Source organism: Dendropsophus ebraccatus, chromosome 7 (genome assembly GCF_027789765.1).
Source record: "Dendropsophus ebraccatus isolate aDenEbr1 chromosome 7, aDenEbr1.pat, whole genome shotgun sequence".
Classification (NCBI taxonomy): Eukaryota; Metazoa; Chordata; class Amphibia; order Anura; family Hylidae; genus Dendropsophus; species Dendropsophus ebraccatus.
The window spans coordinates 90,268,957-90,276,024 of NC_091460.1; positions in this window are offsets into that span (position 1 = coordinate 90,268,957).

Below are 7,068 nucleotides of genomic sequence, written 5' to 3' on the forward strand. Positions count from 1 at the left end.
AAGACACTTTTGGGGGCTGGCTACTTTATGGGACACTATCGGGGGGCTGGCTATTATATTGGGCACTATTAGGTGTGCTGGCTAATATATGGGTCACTATTGTGAGGGCTGGCTACTATGTGGGGATCTAATAGTAGGCCTGGCTAGTATGTATGGCACTATTGGGAGGGGGGGCTACTACAGGGGGCACAATTATGGGACTTCCTACTGCTTGAGGGATATAATGGGTAACTATCATGTGGGGACAATTACTTTAGGATAGGCAGTGCCAGAAACGCCACATGCACTTTTCATTAAATATCAAGGTTGGCCCGCAACTTCATCCAAGTTTTTAATTTTGGCTCACTGTGTATTTGAGCTATATAGGGTTACCTGATGCTCTCTGTCTCTATGTTGGATTAACCAAACCTGATGCTCTTTATCTGTATAGAAGGGTTACCTGATGCTCTCTATCTCTATATACGGTTACCCAATGATGTAGCTGATGCTCTCTATCTCTATATAAGGTAACCCAATGCTGTATCTGATGCTCTCTATCTCTATATAGGATTACTCAGTGCTGTACCTAATGCTCTCTATCTCCATTAGCATTACCCGATGCTGTACCCAGTGCACTCTATTTTTATACAAGGTTACCCAATGCTGTACCCAGTGCTATCTCTATATAAGGTTACCAGATGTTGTACCTGATGCTCTCTATCTCTATATAGGGTTAGCTAATGCTGTACCTGATGCTTTCTCTCTCTCTCTCTCTCTCTCCATCAAATGTGCTCCTAGACGTGAAAATTCTTTTTTCTTTCTTTGGTCTATCCGATTTTTTTTTCTCTCTTTTCTTTTTGGTCATATTATATTATTAGGGACTTTGGTTTATTGTTTGCCCAATGTGGGCTGTGGTTCTTTTTCGATTAGGCTATATGAAGCATTAATAAAAATGGATTGCTTATTCATTTCTATGTAGGATTTTCATTCTTTGATGTAAGCTTGTTAGATTTCAGTCTTCCCTTAGTATTTCTTGTGTACTTTATTTGCCTATTGTTATATTTATGATTATTTCTGAAGAAGCAAATTAAACGTTTGGAAAACAGTAATGATTTTGAACAACATAATTGTACAATATATACAGATATCCCTATTTGAATTCTTTGGGTTAGTGGCTGAATCTAGCTCTTTAACCCTTAGAAGACCGGGACAATTTAAATTTTTGAGCTTTCGTTTTTTTCCTCCTTGTGCTTAAAAGGCCATAGCAGTTGCATTTTTACACCTAGAAACCCACATGAGCCCTTATTTTTTGCGCCAGTAATTGTACTTTGTAATCACAGGCTGAATTGTTTCATAAAGTACACTGCAAATTAAATGTGTGGTGAAAATGAAAACCACATTTTTTTTATTTAAAGGGTTTCTGTTTTTACGCCGTTCGCCCTGGGGTAAAACTGACTTGTTATTTATGTTCCTCAAGTCGTTACGATTACAACGATATGTAACATGTATAACTTTTATTTTATCTGATGGCTTGTAAAAAATTCAAACTATTTTTAACAAATATATGTTCCTTAAAATCGCTCCATTCCCAGGCTTATAGCGCTTTTATGCTTTGGTCTTTGGGGCTGTTTGAGGTATCATTTTTTGCGCCATGATGTGTACTTTCTATCGGCACCTTAAATGCGCACATGCGACTTTTTGATCGCCTTTTATTACAATTTTTCTGGATTTGATGCGACCAAAAATGCGCAATTTTGCACTTTGGGATTTTTTGCGCTTACGCCGTTTACTGTGCAACATCAAGAATGTGATAAAATTAATAATTTGGGCGATTGCTCATGTGGCAATACAAAACACGTTTATTTATTTTTATTTATAACATGGGAAAAGGGGGGTGATTCAAACTTTTATTAGGGGAGGGGGCTTTTTTTATTAATAATAACACTTTTTTTTTTTGACACTTATACTAGAAGCCCCCCTGGAGGACTTCTAGTATAAGTACACTGATCTCTCATTAAGATCTATGCAGTATAGTTATACTGCATAGCTCAATGAGATCGTCACTCGATTGCTTTCGGCTGCTGCAGCCGAAAGCAATCGAGTGCCAAGCCGGGATCAGCGACATCACGGTGCAGACCCTAGCCGGGTGAGGACACAGGGATCGCTCCTCTGCGACTACCCTGGGGGGGTAGGGGGGGCATACCCTCACTAGAAACCAGGGAATAGGCTACAAGTATTCAAATGCAGCTGTCAACTTTGACAGATGCATCTAAATACCTAATTAACGGGCATGGCGATCGGACCGTTCCCGCTAATAGCCGCGGTCTCGGGCTACAAGCGGCACCAGGGATCACGCGGCCTGAGAGGAATGAGTTAATCCATCCAAAGTTTGAAAGAAAAATAAATCCTTTTCCATCCAAAGTTTGAAAGAAACAATAAGACTTTTTCTCATGGAACTTTCACTGAACTTGTTCAAGGATATACAGCTGGTTTCGAGATTATGGAACTCTCCTATGTGACTGAACCTGTTCCCAGCAGATAATAAACCTGTTCCCAGCAGATAATAAATGTTATTCTATAATTCTCATAAGCAGATAACAAATGTTTTTTAGCATCCTTATGTATGTATCAACATCCTTATGTAAACAATTTTAATTGAACATTTAATACCATATCTGTCAAAATATATCCGTAGTTATTAGTTTTTTGAAGTTGACGACGTATATAGTGTATGACTTTGCATTTTACATTCATATCCATTGGTTTTTTTCGGTATAAACAAAGGTGGGTTCTCAGAGATAGTTGGAACATTGCTTACCTTAGAAAACTTCTGATATGACACTAGAAAGAATGTTTTGTCTCAAGAACTATTTCCCTCAGAGACATGTTTATCAGTGTTCAAGGACATTCTCAGAGGAAAGTTGCCTGTCTGTTACAGTGGGAATAATGTGAAAGTATCATTGCACAGAATGTGTTATTCTAACCTTTTTGAATAATAATAATGGATACTAATATAGATGCTATTGCGCATGACTGAATATCTAAATCACTAGCACCGCCTCATCTATGTCTTATTAGCATTTGTTACCACCCTATATTTTATCTGTCTATAAAATGTGATCACCATAATAAAACTGGGGCCATTTACACCAGACTTGTTTGCAAGATACGTTGTCTGTGTCTTCATTCTAAGTGCATGGTGTGGGAGAGGGGATCCGGACCCATTCTCCAACTTAATTAGGAGACAGCCAACAACAGTAGGCCTTCTTTGGGAAGGCACCTCGACACGGCCCCGCTCTGAAGTCCCCTAGACGACCCAGGACGTCTAGGGATTAATATATATATACAGGGCCGGCCTTAAGGTAATTGGCGCCCTGTGCGAAACTTTTTTCGGTGACCCCCCTCCCCCCACGGGGTCTGCTGAGACCCCCTTAAGGTGTTATAAAGCTCCTACTCCTCCAGACAATATCCAGCACCCATCACCCGACCCTCCCAAATATTACCGCCACACCACAACCACTACCATCACTATCATATTGTTACTGACCAAATCAGTATACTAAATCCAATAAAACACAGTACCAGATTACAAGTAACAAATATTACCACCGCATACTGACTTATACCACTGCATATTGACTAATACCACTGCAAACTGAATAACACCACCACATACTGACTAATACCACTGCTGCTACTGAATAACACCACTACATACTGACTAACACCACCACTGATACTGAACAACACCACCACATACTGACTAAAACTACCGCCACTACTGAATAAAATCCTCTGTACACAGATCACTATAGAGGTAGAGCCAGCCCTACACAGGTTCTATACATCATTTACATTACAGTGCAGTTATATCCAGTGACTCACAGAAGACGTCTTCTCTGATCGGAGTTCTTTTCTTTTCATCTTCTTCTCCATCTGCCCTGGGCCGTTATGAGAACTTCTCCGAGCCACGAATCCACAGAATCTGCCAGAGAAACATATTAGTCTCCTCACTCTGGCACCATCCTCATCTCTATACTAACTGCACATCTGTATTGGCCCCTTTACACCCTTATTTAGTGGGTAGGCTGACTCTATGTGACCCCCTTATAGTATATGCCCCCCTGTGTAGCCTCCTTATAGATGGCCCCTTGTTTAGACTTCCCTATATATGGCCCTATGTGGATCTCCTTAAGAACCACCCTCTGTGTAGTCCCCCTATGGTATATGGCCCCCCTCTCTGTAGCCCTCCCTTATAAATGGCCCCCTCTTTGTAGTCTCCCTTACAGATGCCCCCCCCATGTTGTCCCCTCTGCCCCTCTTACAGATGGCCCCCCTGTGTTGTCCTCTCTGCCCCTCTTACAGATGGCCCCCCTGTGTTGTCCTCTCTGCCCCTCTTACAGATTCCCCCATGTTGTCCCCTCGGCCCCTCTTACAGATGGCCCCTCTGTGTTGTACCCCTTATAAATGGCCCCCGTGTTGTCCATCCCCTTATAGATGGCCCCCGTATTGTCACCCTTATAGATGGCCCCCCTGTGTTGTCCATCCCCCTTACAGATGGCCCCCTTATGTTGTATCTTCTTATAGATTGCCCCCTTATAGATCGCCCCCCTTGTTGTCCCCCTTATAGATAGCCCCCTTATAGCTTGCCCCCTTATGTTGTCCCCTCTTATAGATTGCCCCCTTATGTTGTCTCCCCTTATAGATTGCCCCCCTAATGTTGTCTCCCCCCTTATAGATGCCCCCCTATAGATTGCCCCCTTGTTGTCTCCCCCTTTAGATTGCCCTGTTGTTGTCTCCCCCCTTATAGATTGCCCCCTTGTTGTCTCCCCCTTTAGATTGCCCTGTTGTTGTCTCCCCCCTTATAGATGCCCCCCTATAGATTGCCCCCTTGTTGTCTCACACCTTATAGATGCCTCCCCTATTGATTGCCCCCTTATTTTGTCTACCCTCTTACAGATGCCTCTCCAATAGATTTCCTCCTTGTTGTCTCCCCTTATAGATTCCCCCCTATAGATTGCCCCCTTGTTGTCTACCCCCTTATAAATTCCCCCCTATATATTGCCCCCTTGTTGTCTCCCCCCCTTATAGATGCCTCCCCTATAGATTGCCCCCTTGTTGTCTCTTCCCTTATAGATGCCTCCCTATTGATTGCACACACACACACACAACTCACCTATTCCTCGTTCCCCCGCCGCGGCTCTCGTCTCATCCCGGCCGATGCGCGCTCTCTGGGCAAGTCACCGGCACCGCACACACCAGTGACTTCAGCGCACGCTGGGGCCGGTACTTCCTCCCTGTGCCGGAAGTACATGGCGGACGGCTGACGCAGAGGTCACTGATGCGTGCTCTGCTGGGGAATTCCCAGGGAGCACGCATCAGCCGGGAGCGTACTGTCCTATCAATCTTGTGACCGCAAGCAGTCACAAGATTGATAGGACACAGTACGCGGCGCCCGTGGGGAGGGGAGGCTGGGGGAAGCCAGCACAGGAGGGGGGCGCCGGGCGGCCAGCTAGGGAAGCGCTCGGGCAGAAAGACAGCTGCACAGCTGTCTCTCTGCCTCAGCGCCCCCCCAGCTAGACGAGAGTGATGCACCCTGTGCAAGCGCACAGGTCGCACACCCCAAAGGCCGGCCCTGTATATATATATATATATATATATATATATATATATATATATATGTATACAGTGGTGTCTTGGATTACGAGCATAATTCGTTCCGGGACCGTGCTTGTAATCCAAATCCACTCTTACACCAAAGCAAATTTTTGCACTACTATTTCCTTTGTTAGACATTATATTATAACAGCTATTGCGGCAAAAAGCAGGTAGGTTCACCAAGATATCCAAGCTGGCTTTACATAATAAACATATTTTACCACATTTTGGTGATTTCAGTTGGACCAAATGACCATGAAATGTGTATGGGGATCTCCTGACTCAATGACAAGCCCCAATCCCACAGGATGTGGGGGAGGTGAAGACGAAGGGAGGCAATTTGATTTTAACTGCCTAACCCTTTTGTTGTTTGTGAGATCCTTTTTTGTTTTGGTGCTTTTCCCCATTCAGGATACAGGCCAAACAATTTAAATATGCAAAACAAAAGTCCGTGGAGCCTCAGTTACGAGTCTCAAAACACGGGATAGCCAGATATCTCTAGCCTGTTGCCAACGGGGTGCCTGTTGTTTCCCTGTCTATGTTCCAATACTTGCAACCGAGTGGGACTTAGGGGTTATTTATCAGGGTGGTGTGGCGCTCTCCCCATCATGGAGGCACCCCGTTGGCAACAGGCTAGAGATATCTGGCTATCCCGTGTTTTGATACTCGTAACTGAGGCTCCACGGACTCTTGTTTTGCATATTTAAATTTTTGGGGGCATCAGTGGAGACTCTTGATTGAGTACTTCATTGGAATTTTTTTCGCTGTTCTCCTTGAGTTCAGTGATAACTGTGTTTTGTTGGTTGATTTGTCATTGCCCCAACTAGCCAGAATCCTACCCCACACTGACGAGGGGCAAATACCCCGAAACGGCTGTCTGTGGGTGGAGGCCTGCCTTTGTAAGCCCTTGTCATGATTGCAATACTCGCACCTTGAGTTAGACATTGACAAAAGGGGCCACCCTGTTGTTTCCCTGTCTATGTTCCAATACTTGCAACCGAGTGGGACTTAGGGGTTATTTATCAGGGTGGTGTGGTGCTCTCCCCATCATGGAGGCACCCCGTTGGCAACAGGCTAGAGATATCTGGCTATCCCGTGTTTTGAGACTCGTAACTGAGGCTCCACAGACTCTTGTTTTGCATATTTAAATTTTTGGGGGCATCAGTGGAGACTCTTGATTGAGTACTTCATTGGAATTTTTTTCGCTGTTCTCCTTGAGTTCAGTGATAACTGTGTTTTACAGGCCAAACAAACCTCAATAGGGGAAAAACCATGTTCCAGATCCTGTAAATACAAAGCTGTAGCACCAGTGTATACAGAGCTGCACTAGAACACATTTTATTCTTATAAAACTCCTTTAATAGGCCAATATATATTTTTTTTTATAAAAAAAATTATTCAAAATAACATTTATTTACAATTTTGCAACAC